The sequence below is a fragment of the Carcharhinus amblyrhynchos genome, chromosome 3 (genome assembly GCF_965287045.1).
Source record: "Carcharhinus amblyrhynchos chromosome 3, sCarAmb.v2.hapA, whole genome shotgun sequence".
Lineage (NCBI taxonomy): Eukaryota > Metazoa > Chordata > Chondrichthyes > Carcharhiniformes > Carcharhinidae > Carcharhinus > Carcharhinus amblyrhynchos.
The window spans coordinates 134,789,606-134,801,849 of record NC_137326.1 but is presented as its reverse complement, the minus strand read 5'-3'; positions in this window follow the sequence as shown (position 1 = coordinate 134,801,849).

The following is a 12,244-nucleotide window of genomic DNA, read 5'->3' as shown; positions in this document are numbered from 1 at the left end:
TGCTGAGGGAGACTGGAGATGGGAACTTCTTACCCCTTGTCTGTGAGGGCGACTGGTTACCAAAGACTGGGTCACAGTCCAAAGGTGCTGTTACTAGTCGATGAGGCAGTTACACCATTGAGTTTGATTGTGACTTCTGCTACCAAGAGCCGAATGATACAATCTCCAGTTTGAATTCAAGAAACAATGCGTTAAAGCCTCCAATCTGGTCATGAAAAGGTCAACAAAAACTCAACCTAAACGGGAAAGTTTGATAGTTTGTCCACTATCACCTAAAACCTGGGATATACAATATATGTACACAAATACGCATACTAGTATGCAAATTGTACACAAAGACACTCACACATTCATATAGATGCACAAATACATCTGTAATGAGACGTAGATCCGTAGAATCCCTCCAGTGCAGAAGGAGGCCATTCATAAGAACATAAGAACATAAGAAATAGGAGCAGGAGTAGGCCATCTAGCCCTTTGAGCCTGCCCCGCCATTCAATAAGATCATGGCTGATCTGTCGTGGCTCAGTTCCACTTTCCTGCCCTCTCCCCATAACCCTTAATCCCTTCTCTTATCAAAAACCCATCAACCCGCTTCTTAAAAATATTTAGCGAGGCAGCCTCCACCACTTCAACGGGCAGAGAATTCCAGAGATTCACCACCCTTTGAGTGAAGAAGTTCCTCCTCAACTCTGTTCTAAACCGCCCCCCCTTTATCTTGAGGCTGTGCCCCCTAGTCCTGCTGTCTTTTTTGAGCGGGAAGAGTCTCTCCACCTCTATCCTATCCATCCCATTCATCATCTTATACGTCTCAATGAGATCTCCCCTCATTCTTCTAAACTCTAACGAGTACAAGCCTAGTTTATTCAGCCTCTCCTCATAGCTCAATCCCCTCAACTCCGGTATCAGCCTAGTAAACCTCCTCTGCACTCCCTCCATCAAGTTTGCATCAACTCTAAAAAAAAGCATCTAACCCAAGCCCACCCCTCTCGCCCTATCTCCATAACCCCATACATTTGCTATGCCAATCCACCTAACCTACACACCTTGGGATCAATTTAGCGTGGCTAATCCACCTAACCTGCACATCTTTGGATTAAGGGAGGAAACCTAGACTATTTTCTAAATGGGAAAATGCTTAGGAAATCAGAAACACAAAGGGATTTGGGAGCCATTGTTCAAGATTCTCTTAAGGTTAGCGTGCAGGTTCAGTCAATAGTTTGGAAGGCAAATGCAATGTTAGCATTCATGTCGAGAGGGCTAGAATACAAGAGCAGGGATGTACTTCTGAGGCTGTGTAAGGATCTGGTCAGACCCCATTTGGATTATTGTGAGCAGTTTTTGGGCCCCATACCTAAGGAAGGATGTGCCAGCCTTGGAAAGGGTCCAGAGGAGGTTCGCAAGAATGATCCCTGGAATGAAGAGCTTGTTGAATGAGGAACGGTTGAAAACTCTAGGTCTGTACTTGTTGGAGTTTGGAAGGATGAACGGGGATCTTATTGAAACTTACAGGATACTGCGAGGCCTGGATAGAATGGATGTGGAGAGGGTGTTTCTACTAGTAGCAAAAACAAGAACTAGAGGGCACAACCTCAGGCTAAAGGGACGATCCTTTAAAACAGAGATGAGGACGAACTTCTTCAGCCCAAGAGTGGTGAATCTGTGGAGTTCTTTGTTGTGGAAAGCTGTTGGGGCCAGGTCATTGAATGTCTTTAAGATAGCGATAGATAAGTTCTTGATTAATAAGGGGATCAGGGGTTATGGGGAAAAGACAGGAGAATGGGGATGAGAAAAATATCAGCCATGATTGAACAGACTTGATGGGCTGAGTGGCCTAATTCTGCTCCTATGTCTTATGGTCTAAACCGGCGCACCCAGAAGAAACTTGTGCAGACGTGGGGAGAATGTGCAAACTTCACACACACACACACACACGCACACACAGTGACCCAAGGCTGGAATTGAACCCAGGTTCCCTGGTGCTGCGAGGCAGCAGTGCTAACCACTGTGCTGTCCCAGATGCTATCATTAAATGTGCTGCTATATCTCTGGCTACCATTAGCAGAAATGTCCTTCCTATTCCAAAAATGTAACCTCAGGACCTTTCAGTCCAGGGTTCTTTCATCACTCTAGTTTGCTCAGAACACAGAGCCCATCGTATGAGGGTCAACTCACTTTTCACACCTTAGCGATTGGGGTTCAGTTGTAAAGGAAGAAGGCTCCAGCTGTCGTATCGGGTGATAGTGGAAATGGAAGATCCCACCCATGATGATGTGGCCATCCTTATATAACATGGGTAAATTAAAGTTCTCCCACAGTTTACAGACTGACTGGCATGCTCCCCACCTTGGAACAAGGGAGAAATAAGCCCACAATAAAAGGCAAAACATCATTGCAGAGTCATCGACAAGACTGACTCTTCCGAAACAGGCAGCTGCCCATTTAAATACTTTACACCTCCCTACTAGGTGAGTAAGTCTATGATGAGTGAGTCAGCAGTGGGAGAGAAACGCTGGATTAATTCCAAAAAAAAAAGAAAAATACTTGTTCAAAATTACGGGCAGCCTCGGGGGAAGGAGAAACACGGAAAATGAACCAAACCCATACAATTGCCCCCGTGAATACCAGCTGCACACGGGCTCAGTTAATTATAAACTTGGCCCCAGACACAGAATCCAAGTATCTCACAGATTGTAGCTAACAGTTTCAGAGACGTGTCTCTCAATTCATCAGAGCCTTCTGCACAGAATCACAGAATTTCGGGGCTCTGCGAGAGGCTATTAGGTCCATCACATCTTTGTTCCATCTCCCTGAAACATTGACTTTGTACTCTGCCCCCTTTCACAATCTTTTTTTGCCCTTCCTTTGCAGTAACATTTTGGTTGGGATAACAAAGATGCCACTTATTGGCTGGATAACATGAGGTGAAATGGTGTAAAGGAGCACAGAAATGAGGGCTCCAGATGCACAATTCATGAAAGTAATATCAGTAAGTAATATCAGCGGTGAATAAGGCCACAAACCCAGCACTGGGGTACATTTCTGGAGGGATAGAATTGCAAAGCAGAGAGGTCAAATATAGAAGGGTGGTGGACCACACTGCAACCAATTCAAATTTCAACATCAGAATAGAAGTATTTTGATCTGATTTATTATTGTCACGTGTGTTAGTATACGGTGAAAAGTATTGTTTCTTGCACTTTACAGACAAAGCATACCGTTCATGGAGAAGGAAAGGAGAGGGTGCAGAATGTACTGTTACAGTCATAGCAAGACACTGGAGAAGGTGCTCACTGTCTGTGTGGAGTTTCAACTTTCTTCCCATGTCTGCGTGAGTTTCCTCTGGGTGCTCCGGTTTCCTCCCACAGTCTGAAGGACATGCTGGTTAGATGGATTGACCTGAAAAGGTGCCTGAGTTGTGTTGACAAGGGCAATTTCACAGTGACTTCATTGCAGTGTTAATGTAAGCCTTACTTGCGACTAATAAATAAATTTTAACTTTAAGTATTTGCAAAGCTGATGCCAGTACTTTGACACTAAAGCTTATCAGGCTGGGCACTTTGCAATGGAAAAGAGAAGACTGAGGGGCAACCTAATAAAGGTCTTTAAGACTATGAAAGTGCGTATATAGGATCGACATTGCGAAGGAGTCCAAAACCAAAGGTCATATTATATAGTCACTGATAAATTCAATGTTAACTTCTTCACCCAAGTAATGGCGACAATTTGCAACATGGGACATTTGGGGAAAATTGCATAGGTACGTTTACGAGGGATTGAGGTAAACACAGGAGGGATAGAAAGATACATGGATAGATTTAATGGAAAGGTTGCATTATACACAGGGCCTGGAGGGTGAGCAGTGTGGATAAGGGGCAACCAATAGGCAATGTAGGCATTTGATTTCCACAAAGCATTTGACGGGGTGTGACATAGAACGTTACACTAGATAGACTCCATGACATTGGAGGTAACTTTTTAGAATGGATAGGAGATTGGTTAACTAAGAAAACAGATTTGAGCCATTTTGAGAGAAAAATATTCTCCTCATCTCCATCTCAACAGGGAGATGCCTTATATTTAAACTGCCTTCTTTAGTTTTAAACCCTCCTATAAGGGTAAACATCCACCTTGTGAAGTCCCCCAGGATCTTATACACTGCAAATACACTGTATAAAAAAAGTAGATTGCATTGGGATACCTTTGAACTTGTATAATGTTTGAAATGATACTTGTACGTCTGATGTGCTAAGAGTAATTTTACAAGCTGTAAATTTTATGTTTAATTTTCCAAGATGTAAATTTTAAATTTAATTTTAAGGAGGCCATTTGGTTCACTAAGATCACCTCTCATCTTTCTACAGGCCCGACTTGTCCAACCTGTCCTCATTCGGCCTCCTGCCATTCAATAACATCTGGTTGGGGTCTCAATTCCATTTTCCTATCTGCTTCGCAACGGCCTTGACTCCCTCGTCTATCAAAAATACACCTAATTCAACCTTGGATAAACTCAATCGCACAGTTTTAACGATTAGTTGATGCTATAATGAAATCGTTTGCAGCTCTATAGCAATCTTCAACAAATGTATGAGCAAAAAAAGGCTGGCAAAATTTAGCGAGTAATTTCTCCCTCAAAATTCAGCAAGCAAATGGTTAAACTGCAGGGGAGGAATCAAAGCTTCGTGCATTGACCAGAACAGTCGCTGGAGTGTGGCAACTAGGGGAAGTTCAAAGTAACTTCATTGCAATGTTAATGCAAGCCTTACTTGTGATTAATAAATAAAGTCAAAAAAAAGTTACTTCAAAAGAGAATTTTTATCCCATTCTAGGGGGCATCACTGGAGGAGTTGGCATTTATCATTGGAGCAAAAGAAACTGCAACAAAAAGTAGCAACTTTCAGAACAAAGGACAGATGGTCTGGCCATTAATCCAGAAACTCAGCTAATGTTCTGGGGATCCGGGTTCGAATCCCGCCACGGCAGATGATGCAATTTGAATTCAACAAAAAATATCTGGAATTACGAATCCACTGATGAACATGAAACGACTATCGATTGTCAGAAAAACCCATCTGGTTCACTAATGTCCTTTAGGGAAGGAAATCTGTCCTTACCTGGTTTGGCCTACATGTGGCTCCAGAGATACAGCAATGTGGTTGATTCCCAACTGCCCTCCAAGGGCAACTAGGGATGGGCAATAAATGTTGGCCAGTCAGTGATGTCCATGTCCCTCGAACGAATAACAAAACCATTCTTTTCTTTAGCTCTTATTCTCCTGATTCAATTATTCACTGGACTTGTTCTTAATTCCTTGTTGTTTTTTCATGGGGTTTAGCTTATTCTTCATTGTCTTATTAAATTTTCCTTCTTAACTTCATTTTGTCAATACTTTTTGCAAGTTTTTTGCTGTTAGTCATTTCATCTTGTTGCTATTATATGTCTTCCCCCAGAGTTTTAATTATTTTTGCTGATTCCTGGAGTTTTAGATAAATGCGAGGTGTTGCATTTTGGTAGATTGAACCAGGGCAGGACTTACTCAGTTAATGGTAGGGCGCTGGGGAGAGTTACAGAACAAAGAGATCTAGGGGTACAGGTTCAGAGGTCCTTGAAAGTGGAGTCACAAGTGGACAGAGTGGTGAAGAAGACATTCGGCATGCTTGGTTTCATTTGTCAGAACATTGAATACAGGAGTTGGAGTGTCTTGTTGAAGTTGTACAGACATTGATAAGGACATACTTGGAATACTGTATATAGTTCTGGTCACCCTATTACAGAAAGGATATTATTAAACTAGAAAGAGTGCAGGAAAGATTTATTAGGATGTTACCCGGACTTGATGGTTTGAGTTAGAAGGAGAGGCTGGATAGACTGGGACATTTTTCTCTTGTGTATAGGAAGCTTAGGGGTGACCTTACAGAGGTCTATAAAATAATGAGGGGCATAGATCAGCTAGATAGTCAATATCTATTCCCAAAGGGAGAGGAGTCTAAAACTAGAGGGCATAGGTTTAAGGTGAGAGGAAAGAGATACAAAAGGGTTCAAAGGTGCAATTTTTTCACATAGAAGAGTTAGAATGCAAGTCATTCTATTTGAGGGCAAATGTTTGTATTTACCGTGATGGAAATGGAGTAGAAAAGTAGTGTGGAAAAAGTGTTGATCTGGTTGTACAGGGCTTGAGTGAAATTCTGTCTGGAGTCCTGTGTATAGTTTTGACCTCCTTAATTAAGAAAGGATAAAGTTGCAATGAAACAGTTCAATAAAAATTTACCTCACTGATTCCTGGGATGAAAGATTATCATACGAGGAATGGATGAGTAGAGTGGGGGCCTATACCCACTGGAGTTTAGAAGAATGTGAAGTGATCTTATTGAAATATATACGTGGTCCTGAGGGGATTTGCCAAGGAATGTGCTGATCCTGTCCCTTGTGGGAGAGACTCGAACCAGCAGGGACTAAGTTTAGAAATAAAGTTTGATTTTGATTTATTATTGTCACGTCTATTAGTGTACAGTGAAAAGTCTTGTTTCTTGCTCACTAAACAAAGCATTCCGTACATAGGGAAGGAAAGGAGAGAGTGCAGAATGTAGTGTTACAGTTATAGCTACATGTCATCTACATGCTTAGAAGTTACAGTCATTCGTCCCCATTGATATAAATAGGAGCATGTCCTCCCCTACGCTTTCTGAAGTTAATAACAATCTCCTTCATTTTGTTGACATTGAGGGAGAGATTATTGTTGCTGCACCAGTTCACTAGATTCTCTATCTCGTTCCTGTACTCTGTCTCGTCATTGTTTGAGATCCGACCCACTATGGTGGTGTCGCCAGCAAACTTGAAAATTGAATTGGAGGGGAATTTGGTTGCACAGTCGTAGGTGTATAAGGAGTATAGCAGAGAGAACACAGCCTTGTGGGGCACCGGTGTTGAGGATGATCGTGGAGGAGGTGTTGTTGCCTATCCTTACTGATTGTGGTCTGTGAGTTAGAAAGTTCAGGGTCCAGAGGTGCCGAGGCCCAGCCCACAAAGTTTGGTGATGAGTCTCATAGGAATAATAGGGTTAAAGGCTGAGCTGCAGTCTCTGAATAAGAGGTCTCCCATTTAGGATTTAGAAGAGGATTTTTTTTTTCTCTTAGAGGGTCATTAGTCTGTGAAATTCTCACTCCCAGAGAGCGGTGGAGGCTGGATCATTGAATTGATTCAAGGCTGAATTTGACAAGGGAGTCAAGCAGGAAATGCTGGAAAATCTCAGCAGGTCTGGCAGCATCTGCGGGGAGAGAATAGAGCCAACAATTCGAGTCTGGGTGACCCTTTGTCTGAATTAAAGAGAGAGAAATATGTGTTATATATAAGAGGGGGTGGACCCCCTGATTAGTGGGAGCTGGGTGAGGTTGCAAAAAAGGTGTGGCAAAACTTAGGGACAAGTGACAGATGGCGCAGTGGGGGAGGAGGAGGCCAGTCGTGTTGAGGTTTTCCGGCTTTCTCTGTTTTTGTTTAAGTTTTATATGCTTTAGAACAGCTGGAATAGTTGGGAGGTAAGGGGATTTTTGTAATTTTTTAGGGGGAGGGACTGAGTCATAAGAACATAAGAACATAAGAAATAGGAGCAGGAGTAGGCCATCTAGCCCTTCGAGCCTGCCCCGCCATTCAATAAGATCATGGCTGATCTGTCGTGGCTCAGTTCCACTTTCCCGCCCTCTCCCCATAACCCTTAATCCCCTCTCTTATCAAGAACCCATCAACCCGCTTCTTAAAAATATTTAGCGAGGCAGCCTCCACCACTTCAACGGGCAGAGAATTCCAGAGATTCACCACCCTTTGAGTGAAGAAGTTCCTCCTCAACTCCGTTCTAAACCGCCTCGCCTTTATCTTGAGGCTGTGCCCCCTAGTCCTACTGTCTTTTTTGAGCGGGAAGAGTCTCTCCACCTCTATCCTATCCATCCCATTCATCATCTTATACGTCTCAATGAGATCTCCCCTCATTCTTCTAAACTCTAACGAGTACAAGCCTAGTTTATTCAGCCTCTCCTCATAGCTCAATCCCCTCAACTCCGGTATCAGCCTAGTAAACCTCCTCTGCACTCCCTCCAGGGCCAAAATATCCTTGCGCAGGTGCAGCGCCCAAAACTGCACACAGTACTCCAGCTGCGGCCTCACCAATGCCCTATACAGCTGCAGCAAGACCTCAGTAGCCCAATATGAGTTTGTAGCGAAACAGCAGTCAGTAGTCAGAGATTTCCAATGAGGTTTCCAGAACTAAATTCAAACTCAGTTCCTGGCCTCAGTATTTCTTTCATTTGGTTTGCTATTAAAAAGCTTTGTGATAGTTTCCAAGTCAGCTGATGATGGGGAACAGCGATGAAAAAGTGGCTGTGGATTTACTACGAGGTTTCCCACTGCTGGGCGGGTGAGTTCATCCCCCTGAGATTTTAGGAAGTGACGCATTAGAGAACAAAATACTGCGGATGCAATTGTCCTGTCGAGACAGGACAGACAGCTCAGCTGTTAATTACGCCACAGTGGAGAGGTAGGAGGATCCAGGTATGGGCTGGAATTCTCCAGCTGTTCACGCTGGCAGGGTTCTCCAGTCGCGGGTTTCCCATTGGCGTGGGGTGATGTCAGTGGGAATACCTCCCACAGGCAGGAAACACGCGGCTGGGAGGCCGGAGAATCGGGCCAACGATCTCCAGTTTGTGCCGATTTAGATAATCTCAGTTACCGTATTCATAGCAGGGATAAACTAATTTCGGGAGCTTGACACTAGGCGGTGGCGAGCTGCTTCCTGGAGGCATGGCAGACCATGGAGTGCTCTCAGCGGTGCTGGGAAGGCAGTTCCTGGGCTTTGACGCAGCTCCGATGAAGAAAGACAGAAAGACTTCAATTTATACAACCTTTCATGACCACCAGATGTCCCCAAACACCTTACAGACAGTGAGGTGCCTTTTGAAGTGTCGTCAGTGTATATCCATGTCGCTCAGGATGTGAGTTGGAGGGAAACTTGGAGGTGATAATCTTCCCGGGAATCAGTTGCCTTCCAGCATGTGGCTGTCACAATTTGGGGGATAGACTTGGCAAGTTGCTGGGATCTATCTTGTAGATTGTTGGTTTGATTTATTATTGTCACATGTATTAGGGCACAGTGAAAAGTATTGTTGCTTGCACGCTATACAAATCGTCCTGTACACAGAGTACACAGGGGAGAAGGAAAAGGAGCCAGTGCAGAATGTAGTGTTACAGTCGTAGCTAGAGTGTAGAAAAAGATCAACTTAGTATCAGGGTGGCACAGTGGCAGCGCTGCCTCACAGCGCCAGGGACCCAGGTTCGATTCCTGGATTGGGTCACTGTCTGTGTGGAGTTTGTACATTCTCCCCGTATCTGCGTGGGTTTCCTCTGGGTGCTCCGGTTTCCTCCCAAACTCCAAAGGTGGGTGGATTAGGTCAGTTGGCCATGATGAATTGCCCTTAGTGTTAGGAGGACTAGCTAGGGTAAATGCATAGGGTTATGGGGATAGGGCCTGGGTGGGATTGTGAAAGGTGCAGATTCGATGGGCCGAATGGCCTCCTTCTGCACTGTAGGGATTCTATGATTCTGTCAGCATGTATAGAGTACAATTGCAGGGTGCTGGTGGTGGAAGGAATGAGTGTTTGAGGTGGTAGATGGACTGGCATGGAAGTCCAAGAGTGTTGTAACAACTGCATCCATTCTGGCAAATGGAAATTAGCCCATCAAGATTCACCAATCTTTGTGTTATCCGCAAACTTACTAGGCAAACTAGTTACATTTATCATTTATATATATTACAAACATCAAAGGCCCCAGCACTGATCCCTGAGGAACGCCACTTGTCACAGCCCTCCATTCAGAAACACACCCTTCCACTGTATCCTCTGGCATCTATGACTAAGCTAGTTCTGTATCCACTTTGCCAGCTCACCTCTGATCCCATGCGGCTTCACCTTCTGCACCAGCCTGCCATGAGGAACCTCGTCAAAGGCCTTACTGAAGTCCATGCAGACAACATCCACTGCCTTACCCTCATCTATCATCTTCCTCACTTCCTCAAAAAACTCGATGAAGTTAGTGAGACATGACCTCCCCTTCACAAAACCATGTTGCCTCTTGCTAATACGTCCACTTATTTCCAAGTGGGAATAAATCCTGTCTTAAAGAATCCTCTCCAATAATTTCCCTACCACTGATATAAGGTTCGCCGACCTGTAATTACCTGGATTATTCTTGCCACCCTTATTAAACAAAGGGACAACATTGGCTATTCTCCAATCCTCTGGGACCTCCCCTGTAGCCAGTGAGTCAAGGCCCTAGCAATTTCCTTCCTTGCCTCTCTCAGTATTTTGGGGTATATCCAATCAGGCCCCAGGGACTGATTATTAATACCATGATAAACATATTAAAACTATTTCCTCTGGTCCCTCTCAGCTGGATCAAAGCCAAACAGTGAGATTTCCTTTTATTTTATTGATAGCAATCATTGTAGAATAATTCCCTGAAACTGTTCTCAGACAACTGGAGATTTTACTTATAATGTTCCTCGTGCATAAATCCCAATCAAGTTAGAGCTTATTTATTAGTCACAAGTAAGGCTTACCTTAACATTGCAATGAAGTTACTGTGAAAATCACCTAGTCGCCACACTCTGGCGCCTCTCTGGGTCAGTGCACCTAACCAGCACATCTTTCAGACTGTGAGCGGAAACCAGAGCATTTGGAGGAAACCCACGTAGACATGGGGAGAATATACAAACTCCACAGACAGTGACCCAAGCTGGGAATCGAACGCAGGTCCTTGGCACTGTGAGGCAGCAGTGCTAACCCACTGCGCCACCATGCCACCCATAACAATATTCTAAATATTCTGGAATAAAACCTCTTGTGCATATCAGATGTTTATTGCGAATGTTGTAAATGTCAGGAGGAGAATACAAATTTTATTAGGGATGAAAACAAGAACACACTGTACATTTTGTAATCAACACAACCGCTGCATGAGCTGCTACAAGGAAAGGATACTTTGAATAACATTTTAAATCAGCGCATCCAATCTTGTCTTTTGTACTAATGAGCATTTTCTTTGAAGTTCAAGCTTAAAAGTTGGACAGGCTGGGTTTGTATCCACTGAAACTTCCAAAAACAAGAGGTGACGTGATTAAAACATCAAAGACCCCGGGGGGTCTTGATGGGACGGATGTGGAGAGGACGTTTCCCCTTGTGGGAGAGTCTAGAATTAGGGGGTCGCGGTTTAAAAATGACGGTCGCTCATTTATGGCCGAGAGGAGGAGGAATTTCTTCAGCCAGAGGGTGGTGAATCTGTGCAGTTCATTTCAATCGAAGACTGTGGAGGCCAGGCCATTGAGTGTATTCGAGACCGAGATAGATAGGTTCTTCATTGGGTAAAGGGATAAAGGTTACGGGGAAAAAGTGGGAGAATTTGGTTCGGAAACCCATCAGCCATGGTCGAATGGCAGAGAAAATTTGATGGGCTGAGTGGCCTAATTCTGCTCCTTTATCTTCTGGTCGTATAGTCCAAAGATGCACTGGTTTGGTTGATTATCCATGGTAAATTGCTCCTTAGTGTCAGGGGGCTTAGTGGGTAAATATATAGGATTGATAGGTTTTTGATAGGCAGGGGGATTAAGGGTTATGGGGAGAGGGTGGGAATGTGGAACTGAGCCACGACAGATCAGCCATGATCTTATTGAATGGCGGGGCAGGCTCGAGGGGCTAGATGGCCTACTCCTGCTCCTATTTCTTATGTTCTTATTGTGGGGATAGGGGTTGGGTGGGCTTGTTGCTGGTTCAGGCTTGATGGGCCAAATGGCCTCCTTGTGTACTGTAGGGATTCTATGACTCTGTGATTCGATGATTCTTGTGACAGAGATGAGGAGAGTTTTATTCTCCCAGGGTATTGTGAGTTTCCCGAACTCTCCTCCTCAAAGTGGTGATGGAAACAGGGTCAATGAATATTTTAATTTCAGAGGTAGGGTCTCGAGAAGCAAGGGGGTGAATAATTATTGGGGGTTGGGGGAAATGTGGTGTTGAGATTCCAATTGATCTTGTTGAATGTCGGAACAGGTTCAAGGAGCTGAGTGGCCTACACCTGCTCCTCATTTGAATGTAATTGATACTTTTCCGAGTGTTGCAACAAAGCAGCTCAAAGTTGCAGCGATATGATGGGGGCAAAGCGTTGGACAGCGATTCGAAAGTGACACAGCTCCAACTTCGACGAATTT